General features: G+C 34.1%; 1 protein-coding gene across 2 annotated transcripts in view; it reads right to left on the bottom strand.

Annotated features, from left to right (window-relative positions):
- Window positions 1–14,497, bottom strand: part of SPRED1 (sprouty related EVH1 domain containing 1) — a 125,829-nt gene that overhangs the window by 24,179 nt on the left and 87,153 nt on the right. The gene's annotated exons all lie outside the window — the stretch shown is intronic.

The raw sequence follows: 14,497 nt of genomic DNA, 5'->3' as shown, positions 1-14,497 counted from the left end.
AAAAAAAATAATTTCTTTGGAATTGGTTTTCTCAATTACCAAATACTTTTAATATCTATGCTATTTTATTACATGGATTTTCTTAAGGATTTAGTGAGATAATAAATGTAAAAATGCCCTAAAGCAATTAAACTTTTAAAAATATATTTGAAAGGTGTTATCATTTAAAACTAAATATGTCAAACCCAGTTAATTGTTTTTAGGTTAATTTTCATCACAGTTGTCCCTATGTGTTGATAGTTAATGCTAAATTAATTACTGGAAAGAAGTTGGTTAAATACTTATAACCAGCAAACACTCTTTCAAAATGCATGATCAAAACTGGAAACAGTAAAAAATTTCAAGAAATATATTTCCATGTTCTAGACACTTTTGAAAATAAATGACTCAAGTTAATTGTCTAAAATCATAAGCAAACTGAATAAAAGAAAAACACGAGAGGTGGGAAGGTTAACATTTAAGAAATTAACTTCTCTAAATTATGAGTTTATTATAAATTGGCATATTTGTACTAATAACTTTGGGGTTACCTGAGATACTCAGATTAAAATCTATAAATAAGCATGAATTATTACTGTAGTTGTAGTAGTAGTAGTAACATCAGTAGCAATTACAAAATAATTATAATGGTGACAACCATTTGGATCAGGTTGTTTTTACTGAATTCCAATCTGAGGAGTCATTTAAGATTTGTAAGGTAAAATAAAGCCTACTGAAAAATCCGTATCTGAACAACAAAAACTTGTTACATAACACAAGTATTTTACTCTACTGAATTGGGTTAATTCTACTTATATTCTGTACATTAAGCAAAACTTATTTTTTTAAAGATTTTTATTTATTTATTCATGAGAGACAGAGAGAGAGACAGAGAGAGAGAGAGGCAGAGCCACAGGCAGAGGGAGAAGCAGGTGCCATGGAGGGAGCCTGACGCGGGACTCGATCCCTGGTCTCCAGGATCATGCCCTGGGCTGAAGGCAGGCGCTAAACCACTGAGCCACCCGGGCTGCCCGCAAAAACTTATTTTAGATTAAGAATTCATTTACTTTTTAAAGGCAACTATCAAGAGTGTTATTTCATTATTAAATAAATAAAAATGTGTTTCTTGTTTGGGTAAAACATGATTTAGTTGGACTTAAAAATGTTTGACAAAATAGCTAGAATTAACCTAACTGCAGTTCATATAAAACAGTAAATTTATAACTATGCACCTAAATGGGTCTCAGCTAATAAATAACAAAAACATCCTTCAGGTGTCTCATATGGTAAAAGCACCCCCCCCACCTCAATCTGTTGTAGAGTTTAGAACCTACAACATTGTAAGAAACAAACTAACATTTTTTATAGAATCCTAAACTGGGAGAATATTTTCCTACTACTTAATTATACCTGCTTCAGCAGTTTATAAATTTAGATGTATACTGACAAGGTTTAAAAAAAAAAGTGGTGATAAGTAAAATGGCCATTCTTATTCATTCCTAATTCTATATAGACAAGTAAAATCTGGAACAACCATTTATGAAAAGTGATTTTAGTAGAACTATCAAAAACTTTTAAAACAAACATTTTGAAAAATTCTTGAATCTAGCAAAAAAAAAAAGTACTAAATGGAAGAAGCTTTAGGAAAAAGTATTGTTCTCAGAATTACTTTTAAAAGCAAAAATGAAGAAATAACCCAAATGTCCCCAAAATAAGGGAATGGTTACATAAATTATGGTATGCCTACTTTATTTGAAATTAGGCTTATGAAAAATATCCGCTATCTGGGGAAATGCTTAATGTTAAAAAGCCAATATGCAAAATTTTATGTACAGTATTATCATAATCATAAAAAATAAGATTGGAAGGATATAAAGAGGAATGTTAATACCTATGCTTGTTGATGATTACAAGTAATTTTCCAATTTTTCTAGAACTTGCTTACTTTTATGTTGACCACAATTTCTCTTAAAATCTAAGTATATACTTTCTCCCTTGTTTGTGATACAGAATTGTCATATTTTAAAATATGTTCTATTAAAATATCCAAGGAATTCAATGAAGGAATTAGTCGTATGTTTTTTGGCTTAAATATATTTTTCCCTGACTCTGTATCTGAAAAAATCAATTAAGACATTCTTCAGCCCTTGCCCCAAACCCTTCTGGATTCGTGCAAAATACCCATCGATTAAAAAAAAATTATTTTCTAAGCAAGTTCATCTTCTGAGTATCTTTCAAATCTATTTTTTCTCATGCAAGCCCTTACTACCTTTTTTGCCTATTTCAGTAGGCTTTTAACTGATCTCCTGGTTTCCAGCCTTGGGGAAGGCTATTCATGCAAATCTATTTGATTTTCTGCTCAGAACCCTTCTAAGATTTCCAATTATCAAAGCTCTGTTGGGGAATCCTGTACATACAAGATAGGAAAGTAGAAGGGAAGAAAATCAGTATTATCTGAGGAACATCTTCATAAGAAAGGTAATTTACACAAATCTGTAGAAGTGGGCCCTCTCCCCCCCTCCCAAGACAACACTGACATGCAAGATAAAAGTCCAATTTTATTTCATAGGGGGGAAAAAAGGAAATAAATATGTGAAAAGATTGAGCTTCATTTCTAATTAAAGTCATAAAAACATAATGCCAATTTTTTTATATAGACTAGAAAAGATAATACTTCGTGCCACCAAAGACATGGGGAAACAGGAATATTTTTGCACTGCTGGTGGTAGTGCAATTCTTTGAGCAAGTGATTGTATACATAGATACACACACACAAATTATGGTAGCACTTCTTTAACAAAAAAGAATAGGAAAAAAAAGAAAACATCCTTTGGTTATATCAGCAGAGGGCTGCTTAAAAATTATGATATAAATACATATACACACAAACACACACATATGTATGAATGGTGGAATTCTATACAGCCAATAAAAAGATCTATACACAGCACTCACAACAGCTAAATGAAAGAAAGTTAGGTACAGAACTGTCAGTAATGACATGATCTCGTTTGTCTGACAGAATATTTAAAAATTTTTTCAGTACCAGGATAGATAAACACTGATACATACTTGGCATTTCCCTAAAGAAATATTTTCTATAAAGAATTACATATACATAATGACTTAAAGAATGAAGAGAATGTGTATACTTGTTACTCAACTTTAGAAAGAGAATATAACCAATAACATAATGGCTGCTATATGTTTCTCCATGTTTTCATCCCCTACTTTCATCCCTACTTTGATTAGGAAAACACAATCCTAAAGTTTTTTTTTTTTCATTTTTGTACTCTATGGTTTTACCACACAAGTGTTCTTGCTAAACAATATTTAGTTGCAGATGCTTCTGAATTTTATTTGACTGATATGATGCTATAAGGGACTTACTTTTGGGAGGGCTAAACTCATTTATGTTGACATGTATAGCAATAGCTCATTCACTGTCACTTCTTGGTAGCAATGATAACTAACACATATTCAATATCAGATATTGCCCCAAGTACTTTCTATGAGTTAACTCATCTATATCCCCACAGCAACCCTTCAAAGTAGATAGTATTACCTCTCTACACATAAAGAAATTAAAGCTCAAAGAGATGAAATAGGGGTGCCTAGATGACTCTGTCAGTTAGGTATCTGACTCTTGATTTAAAGTCAGGTCATGATCTCAGGTCCAGAGATTGAGCCCTGCCTCCTGCTGAGCATGGGGCCTGCTTGGTATTCTCTCCCTCTGCCCCACCCCCTGCTGTGTGCACCAGCATATGCATGCAGCTTGCATGCTCTCTCTCCAAAATAAATAAATAAAATCCTTTAAAAAAGGAGAGAGAGAGTTTAAGTAACTTGCTTAAAATGAAACAGTTAAAATTTTTTGCTATTTCAAACAATGATGTTAAGAACATTCTTTTACAGATCTTGCTGTATATATGTACAAGAGTTTTTTTCTGGTAAATATCCAGGAATAAAAATGGTAAATTACCTATGTTCCAGTTTACATAATAAAAATTAGTTTCCAAGGCAGTTCTAACAATTCACACATCTACATTCTCACCAAACCCAGGCGTTATCACTCTTATGTATCTATCTACTATTTATTTCTACAATAATGGAGCAGTCTTACTAAAAATTACATAGTATTTTCTTTCTGCAAACAAGAAATTCTAAGAATGAAGAAAATAACTAACAAAAGAATGCATAGGTTTGTTATTTTACCATGGCTCCTAATACTATTTCATCCTCAAATATTTTGGTTTCAAAAATATTGATGCACTTGTTTCTTATCATCTTATCACTTTTATTCTTTGTACATGTCATTTCCTCTGCCCACAATGACTATTTTCAATTTTTCCACAAGAAAAACTCTTTGTAACATCAGCAATAAAATCTCTTAAAGTCTTTGTTGATCCACTCCCAATTTAATCATTCCCTCCTCTAAAGTTACTCAAAAATACTTGTATCTATCATCCTATATACTAAGTGTTCTTTTCTTTATTTCTACCCACAGTCAGTAATGGGAGACCTTGCCTATATTTTATCTCTAGAACTTATAATTATGCCTATCATACAGTGAATATCTCTATGAATAATCTCTAATATGTAACCATCCACAAGCCAGATCACATTATAATAATATGAAATCTCGGGAGTAAATTTGGTGTAACAGGAAAAAAAAATGTAGAAAAAGAACTCCTTAACAAAAAAAACTTCACCCACAAACGAAATAATTTTAATAACTGTAAAAATTCAAATTACACAAAAAAATTGTTCCCATAATCCCAATCCCAAGGAATAACAGCTACTATTATTTGACACAGAGCTTTCCAGACTTCTCATGCATGTACCTTGGCTCATATCCTATGTACAAATATGATTCCATTTATATTGTAGACATTCTATCTGTGTGATGCTTTTTTTTCACTTCATAATATATCATGGGCGTCTTATCGCATCAACATATAAAGATGTATGTACCCTGTGCTTTGAAATGCTTGCAAAGTTCAGTATTTGTGTGTGTCATCTATTCTCTAAGCAAGACAACTGATGGACTTTTAGATTACTTCCAACCTTTTGTTATATATATATATTGCAATGCGCGTCCTTATACGTATATCTTGATGCAGTGGTAATATTATTTCTTCAGGATTAATTCCCATAAACAGAATCCCTGAATAAAGAATATGCATATATTCCCATTACGTTACCAAGCTACTTTTATAGGGAGCTTATGTATTATTTGAAAACCACTCAATAGTATACGACTGAGGGACCATTTCCTCACATCACTGTTCACACTGGGTTTTACTACTTACTGATCTTCTGCCAATCTAGTAAGAAAAATATTTTGTTATTTTCCAAAAACATTACCTGTACTATTTTCCATATTTAAATTAATAATAACCACAACACTTAAGTTGGATACAAATAAGTATTCACGTTTAGTCAAATTTGAATGTTTTGAGCTGAATTACAACCCGTTAAAACTAACAATTACTATGGGAACATGGACATTTTCTAAAGTTAGTTGGTGAGAAATGCCAAAAATCCTTCACAAAAGCAGAAAATTTAACACGATACACACATTTGCATGATCTCCAGTTTTAAAAAATTATCTATAGCAGTCATATACATTCATATTCAATGTTTTTAGGATTGTGCTGGCATAGGCTTATCTGTATTATCTATATAGTAACCTATGCCAATATTTGATGTACAATGGAAATCTGTTTCACTCTCAGAGGCTAGTGTAATAATTATTCTCCTATGGTTGCTATGAGATTGTTTAGCTTTTTCTTCTTCTAAGACTACTAAAGCAATTTTATGTGTATAGGCAAAAGGATGCTGGGTAAAGCCAATAAAATAATTCCAGCTGTAGCTCTCTATCAGGACATAAGGCTAGATGACAGCTGCATAGAAAACAGAAACAGACTTTGCTTCTCTTCCCACTTTGTCCCCTCTTACTGTGTAATTCTGAGTAGAGACAACTTAGCGTTGTTCTGCAAACCTTTTTAAATATATGACTCCAACAAATAATTAGGTGTGAAAAAAGTATTACCAGTTTACCTATTGCTCAAGAACTGGACTCTTGTAGTTGTGTATTACAAAACACAGGTTTGAAAATGCGTGGTTGGGTTATATCCAACAAGAGAAGATTTTAGTAATTATATTATTAATTTTAACATGATGGAAGAATTTTAAAATATTCTTTGATAAGGATGTCTTAAATTTTAGCATTGCATATGTTAAAAATGCTACCAAAAGTGCTATTCCTTTGGCATTTAAAATTATATACTCAAATTATGCAAACTTGGGAAGCACAGAAAAAAATTATAACTATTCCACAAGCCCAGTAAAATCACCATTAATATTTTGGTACAGCACTCAGTACAACAATTCATTTTAGATTTGAACACAATTATCTTCTATTCTGTTCATTAGATTCCTTTAGTTCATTTGATTAGCTTAAGGGTAAGAACACACTAAACTGCGGGGTTTTTAATCTTGCATTTGTCTATGAGCTTTTGTCTAAAAGCATTAATAGCACATATAGAATCTTAGCATAGTAAGCAGTAATGAAATATGGAAAGAATGATAAATGTATCAAGATTATGATATCCTACAAAAACAGAAAAAAGAAAACAAGTCCTCCACCCTAGATTAATCAACACACAAACCAAACTACTTTTTCTAATAAAGTTAGCTTGACTAATACCTAATACCAAATGTGGTATTATGTTTTCAGGAATTATTGTCTGTAAATTTGTTTTTTAGTTATGAGGCAGCAGTTACATAGTTCCTAGTAACTATATAAATCTTTACACAGTCCTTTAACTGATAAATCTATTTCTAGTAATCTATTCTAAGGTCACACTTGGAAATACCAACAAAAATTAAGGTTAAGAGTCTGTGGGAAATAAAATAAATGTTCAATAAAACATGAATGGTTAAATAGTTTGGCAACAGTTACACGATTATAATGACTAAATACAGAAACTCTGAAATTGGACTTTGTGAGTTCAAGTTTTAGGATTTATACTACTTATATTCCAATTACTACTATCACTACCATGAGCAATACAAACGAATGCCTTTCAAAACACAATCGAGGGGTACCTGGCTGGCTCAGTTGGTGGAGCATGAGACTCTAGATCTTGGGGCTATGAGTTTGAGCCCCACGCTGGGTATAGAGACTTAAAAGTAAAATCTTTGGGCAGCCCCAGTGGCACAGCGGTTTAGCGCCGCCTGAAGCCCAGGGTGTGATTCGGGAGACTCGGGATCGAGTCCCACATCAGGCTCTCTGCATGGAGCCTGCTTCTCCCTCTGCCTGTGTCTCTGCCTCTCTCTCTCTCTCTGTGTCTCTCATGAATAAATAAATAAAATCTTAAAAAAAAAAAAGTAAAATCTTTAAAACACACACAATCAATCAAAACAAAGAAGAGACTGATTCTCATGGTACTTAAAAAAAGAAGTATGCATTCGAATACAATACAAAAGAACAAAGAAAAACCTAGGTAGAAGTATCTAAAATATTAATAGTGGTTATTTCTGGGTAGGAATAAATGATTCCTGATTCCTTCTTTACAATTTTCTAACTATCCAAATATTCTACTTGAAGATGTATTATTAGTCTAAGAGTCAAGAAAAAAATGTAAATAACAAAACATCACACAAAAAGGTTATACAGTTTTTTTGCTCCCTTGTTAGATAATAAAATTCAATCTGAAGTATACTAAGGTTTTGGGAACTCAACCATGAGCAACTACTTAATGTAGGATGGTGATAGTCACAGTAATATAACATCCATTTGCTAGCTAACTAATGCCTATTCACAGGGTGTTGTGGTGGGTCTATTCATTGGGCATCCAACTTTTGATTTTGGCCAGGGTCATGATCTCAGGATTGTGAGACTGAATCCCCAAGTATAGTTCCAGCTCTGTGCTCAGTGGGTCTGCTGGAGATAGATTCCTTCCCTCTGCCTCAACACCTGCTGGGACACTCCCGCTTTCCCTCCCTCCCTCTTTCTATCTCAAATATGTAAATATAAATATTTAAAAAAGAATATGGGCAGCCTGGGTGGCTCAGTGGTTTAGCGCTGCCTTCAGTCCAGGGTGTAATCCTAGAGACCTAGGATCGAGTCCTACATCAGGTTCCCTGCATGGAGCCTGCTTCTCCCTCTGCCTGTGTCTCTGCCTCTCTCTGTGTCTCGTGAATAAATGAATAAAATCTTAAAAAAAAAAAAAAGAAGAAGAATACCTATCTACTAACTTAATTTTCAGATATTGAGCCCTATTAAAATGTTACCACCTCTGATAATTAGTACATGAACAATTCATAACCGTCTTTCTAAAGCAAAGTTACATTAAACAATCAATAAGGGGATGCATGGGTGGCTCAGTGGTTGGGCACCTGCCTTCAGCTCAGGTCGTGATCCCAGGATCTGGGATCGAGTCCTACATCAGGCTCCCTGCAAGGAGGCTGCTTCTCCCTCTACCTATGTCTCTGCCCCCCTCTCTCTCTCAGTCTGTGTCTCTCATGAATAAATAAATAAATCTTAAAAAAAAGTGTATATCATAATCTCTTAAATCATTTTGGCTCAGAAATGACTATCAAATTCTAAAAGAGTAAGTTAGTCAAGTATTTCTCAGTAGCCAAAAGAAAGAAGACAATTTTCACTTCAGATCAATTAAGTGTCATCTTTCTTCTTCCCAAAAACATGAAATATGAGATCTTTTCTTCTTAGAACCACAAGCCTGTTGAAAGGTGCGTCTTATGGGTTTTATGACCAATCTAGCATATCTAAACAAAAAGAGCTGTTCTATGGTCAGAGAAGCACTTTAGAAATGTTCTTGTAACAAATATGAGCTAGCATTTAAAAACAAAAACAAAAAAAAAATCTTAACTGGCTCATTAAAATAGTCAAAGAAAAGAACCAATGAAAACAACATTCATATCTTTTTTTTACAGCTGAGGTTAAAAATCCTAAGTGTGAAGGTTTTTCTTTAAAAAACCCTACTTGGGTACCACATTAGGTATATGATCATCACTGTACTAAAAACACGAGGGATAAAAGATAAGAAAGATGTGATTTTAAATCCAAATGATGATGTATTTCATATAACCCTTCAAAGACAGATATGAAATAAAAAGGTAGATGTCCTTCTGTTGATTTATGATAAAGACACTCAATTGTTGAAAGCTGAAAGGTGACCAAGGGCAAAGAACTAAATGTCTAGTATAGCTATAGAACAGAAAAGGTGCTCAAGTAATTGTTGAATAAATTAATAAATAAAATGAATGGCACTAAGGTAAATTTTAGAGTTTCCTTAGGCAGTTTTAATTCTGGACATCAGTTCTTTAAAAAACTTTTCAAATAGGAGTTTCAGAAAAATTTATCTCACATATTTGCTAGCATCTCAATATCCCCTACTCCTTTCTTGATATAATTAGGGTTGATATATTATATAATCAGGTCAGACTTTTTTAAACAATAAAGATGACTTTTTTCCTACCTGAATATACTCTTTGTTATTGAAGGGCTATAAAAACTAATATACAACACAATCTTCTATTAAAGACAGAATTCAGCATAACCTAGAGATCATCTAAAAAACTGAGAATAGATGAAGATTAGGGTTAAAGGAGCATGATAGATATTAGCTTTTGTTTTCCTATTTCCTTTCTGTTCATGTATTGGTTAGCTATTCCTGCACAATAAATCACCACAAAATAGCAGCTTCAAAGACCAAACATTTATTATCTCACAGTTTCTGTGAGATATTTTGAAGCACCTTAGCTGAATAGTTCTGACTCAGTCCTTCAGAAAGTTGCAGCAAAAGTAATAGCCACAACTGCAGTTATCCGAAGGCTTGTTTGGGGCTGAAGGAGTTTCTTTCAAGACTGACCTGTTTCCTTTCTGGCTGCTGAAACAAGGTCTCAGTTCCTCACCAAATGGATTTCTTCACAGAACTGTTCAAGTGTCCTGGCACCTGTAGTAGGCTCCTCACCCGGTGAGTGATCCAAGAGAGTAAAATGGAAGCCACAAATGTTCTTTTTGTGTTCTTGGGACCCACCCTTGTTTCCTTCACATTCTATTTGTTAGAAGTGAGTCACTAAATAGAGGGACACTCAAAAAAGCCAGGAATTAAACTAAAGACAGGAGTATGAAAGAATTTGTGGACCTATCTTAAAACCACTATTGTTCACCACTCTTTGGAAAAATAATTTACAGTTTTCTCACATGTAAAATACACTCATCCCCCTCCCCAGACTCCCCAAAAGTCTTATCCCTTTAGAGCAACTTCACATCCAAGGATGTTGCTATCTAAATAGATCCATGTATGGATGAAACTTCCCAGGTATAGTTCCTTAAGACAATCCGGAGTATATTTTCCCCCAACATGAAGACCTGGAAACTAAAGTGACAAATCATCTGCCCTACACACACCCAAAATACAACGGTAGGACAGGCAGAGAAAAACTGCTTAACACCATCTTGTACAAAATAAAAGAAAATGGGAAGCACAAAGAAGTCACTGATCCAAAATAATTCTGAAATCAAAGTAGAAATATCTTACAAATTGCTGGAAGAGAACCTGGACCTAGGAATAATTCTCCATGGCTCTTGGCTCTGCCCTTGGAGATTTGGTCTCTGATTTCTGAGTCACCCTTCCATTTTATGAAAGGTAGCCCATGTTGTATACATACATGTGTATAGAATGTTTTAACCTGCCTCCTACCAGTAGAATTTTGGGTATCTAAAGGGTCCAAATTGATGATACTTCTGTCAAAATAACTCTTTGAAAACACTGTGGATCTCTTGTGATTTTTATTGGAGTTCACATCATTAGATTAAAAAGCACTGTCAGATATCTGAGATAAACTCTTCTCTATTTTAAATTTCTGCTAAGGGACACCCTAATCTGATTATAAACCCTATCACTTTGATGGAAAGGGTCTTGAAGGCACACTTTAGATCTTTCTGAGGTTGTAAGAAAGGATTTTTTAAATCATACACTTGGATTAATCTTTAGACAAAGCTATTCTGAAAGCACCTTGGATTTGACCTTTGCCTGGAAGCCATTTCCTAATTTTAGCATAGTTTGATATACTGAGAGGATGAGCAGGTCCTGGCTCCATTTTGTTTAGGAGCCCTTCCTTACCCTATATACTATAAGTAAAAAGAAGAAACCAAGCAACAGTTTTAACCTTTTGCTTGAAAATCTCCTTAGCTGGATCACCTAGCTGATTCAATACATGTTCTAGGGCCCACATTACATTTTTATGTATTACTGCAGATGACAGTGTGCTAACCTTTCTGCCACTATATAGTGACTCCCTTTCTTCCAGTTTCCAATATGGTTTTCATTTAAGCCTTTACTAGTAGTCTCCTCAAAGGCTTGACATTAAACTTCCCATCGACTGTCCAAGTTCAAAGTCTAACCTGCATTTTAAAGTATTTGATATGGCAGCACCCCATTTATGGGTGCCTAAATCTGTATTAATAACAAATTACCCCCAAACTTAGAGGCTTCAATTAACACTAACATTTTATAATTTGCGTAGGTCAGAAATTCAGGAACAGCTTAACTGTTAAATAGGTTCTGGCTCACAGTCTCCAATGAAGTTACAGTCAAAACATCAGCTATAAGGGCGCCTGGATGGTTCAGTCAGCTGAATGTCTGCCTTTAGCTCAGGTAATGATCCCAGGGTCCTGGGACTGAGCCCCACATTGGGCTCGCTACTCAATGGGGAGGGAGCTCCCTGCTCCCTCTCTCCCTCTGCCTGCTGCTCTGCCTGCTTGAGCACTCTGTCAAATAAATTAATAAAATCTTAAAAGAAACAAAAACAAAAAATACATCAGCTATGGCTTTAGTCATCTAAAGGCTTGTTTAAAAGTAAATGACTTGCTTCCCAGATGGCTCACTAGCATTGTTATTGTCATAAGACTTCAGTTTCTCACCACATGGACATCTGCATTGGGTTACTTGAGTGTCCTCATGACATGACACTTGTCATTTTCTAGGACAGGTAATCCAAGAGAACCAGAAAGAAGCTGCAATGTCTTTTATGACCTACTCTTAGAAGTCAAAACATGTCACTTCTACCATAGGCCTATTTGTTAAGAAACAACTAAGTATAATGCATACTCGGGGAGAATTAGATTTTATCAAAAGGAATATAATTTAAGAATCCATTTTAAAAACACCACAGAATGTAAAACCAAGAATTAAAACTTGACATAAAAATTGCTCTTAGTAAAATTACATTTAAATGGAAGCTTACTACTATAGTCTCTAGTAACATTGCATATTTTCTATCTTATTATGAAAATAAAAAAACCAAGCAAGTGATTTAGTCTAATAAAGCTAAAATATAAATAAATAACTCTTTTAGGGTGGTATGCATGTAACATTTTGGATTAAGGGCATTAGAAATATCTTACTATGAAGTAGCTGTCCCAAAGAGCTAAGAGAATAACTATCCTTACTGCTTTTCGTTATATGGTAACTGTACTAGACTCCTCCTAATTTTAGTTAACTTTTTACTCTTTCATCTGCTTCTTCTGTGATAAATTTATTATTCTTCACTCATATCGTCCCCATTTTATACTAATATCAAAGCTTTGACATGAACAAGTAGCAAATATGATCATGAAAACAATAGTTTTTTACAAAATCCATTGACTATACGTACAAAATGGTATACAAAGAAATGAGGTGAAAGCAAATCACAAGATATAATGTCATTTTAATATTCTTGTGATTGGTTTCACCTCATTTCTTTGTATACCATTATGTAAAGGAAAAATTACTCCAGAACATAATTGTTTGCAATACTTTGTACATGAGTGCTCACTTCAGCAGCACATATACAAAATAAAAACATTAAAAATTATAAACTTGAAAAAGGACACAGAAATATTATATATTTCAGTGGAAAAAAGACTACAGTATAGTGATATAACACACGTACATACACATTTACGTATATACAGAAAAAATCCCAACGGCTGTATTTAAAAATATATGGTCATCATGGATGGTAGTGTACTTCTGTTTTTTTTTTTTTTTCTTTGAACTTTGCTATCTTGCCCAGCCCCAGTGGCTTAGGTGTTTAGCGCCGCCTTCGACTCAGGGCATGATCCTGGAGATCCGGGATCGAGTCCCACATTGGGCTCCCTGCATGGAGCCTGCTTCTCCCTCTGCCTGTGTCTCTGCCTCTCTCTCTTTCTGTCACTAATAAATAAATAAAATCTTAAAAAATAAACAAACTTTGCTATCTTTCTCAAATCTTCCAAAATAAAAATTTTGCCATATCTTTAGGTCACAACTATTTTTACAGTAATATAAATAACTGATTATTAATACTGGGTCTATAAAAATTTGGGTTCTTTTACTGTTCTAATATTGTTATGAAGTATTAATACTACATCAAACTTGAAAAATATGGAAAAGTTCTAAAAAGAAAGTCATATAAGCTCAGAATCCCACAATTCAAAAGTAATAAAAATATTTAACATTTTAGTGGAGTAGTAACACCATATAATTTTTATGTTTTTATTACTCAGTATATTATAAGTGAATTAATAAATAGTTAAATGTTTAATGATTGCATGATAGATATATTCTAATTAATTCAATCATTCTGTTTCTCCTACTTAAATGGCTTATTTTTTATTATCAATACTTTAAATACACAAAACCAAAAATCTGTGTGTAAAAAATCTATGTGCAAGAAAAAAACAAAAACAAAACAAAAAACCCAAACACTTTGTGCATTTCTATTCCTTAGTATAAATTACTGAAAATCTGTTCACTAGGGTCAAGAGGCTTTCAGGTTTCTGTTTTAAAGGCTTTTTATTTTTTTTAATTTTTATTTATTTATTTATTTATGATAGTCACAGAGAGAGAGAGAAAGAGAGGGGGTGGGGGCAGAGGGAGAAGCAGGCTCCATGCACCGGGAGCCTGACGTGGGATTCGATCCCGGGTCTCCAGGATCGCGCCCTGGGCCAAAGGCAGGCGCTAAACCGCTGTGCCACCCAGGGATCCCAGGCTTTTTAATATATACTACCAAACTGCTTTCTAGAAAGAATCTACAATCCACATTTTTTTCCAGCAGGGCATCAATCTGTCAATCTCAGAGACAGTACTGGGCAGTGTCAAATTTTATTTTATTATTTTAATTTTTAAAAGATTTTATTTCTTTATTTGAGAAAGAGAGAGAGAGAGAAAGAGAGAATGAGAAGCAGAGGGGTAGGGGGAGCAACAGGCAGAGTCCACACTAAGCATGGAACCTAACACAGGGCTGATCCAGGACCGGGAGATCACCACGGATTGAAACCAAGAGTCAGATGCCTTTCTTTTTTTTCTTTTTTTAAAGACTTTATTTATTTATTTATTCATGAAAGAGAGAGAGAGGCAGAGATACAGGCAGAGGGAGAAGCAGGCTCCATGGGAGCCTGATGTCCCGGGACTTCAGGATCACACCCTGGCCCGAAGGCAGGCGCGCTAAACCACTGAGC

Source organism: Nyctereutes procyonoides, unplaced genomic scaffold, assembly GCF_905146905.1.
Source record: "Nyctereutes procyonoides isolate TBG_1078 unplaced genomic scaffold, NYPRO_anot_genome, whole genome shotgun sequence".
Classification (NCBI taxonomy): domain Eukaryota; kingdom Metazoa; phylum Chordata; class Mammalia; order Carnivora; family Canidae; genus Nyctereutes; species Nyctereutes procyonoides.
Note: the sequence above shows the minus strand (reverse complement) of the source record. Positions and strands in the feature narration are given on the sequence as shown.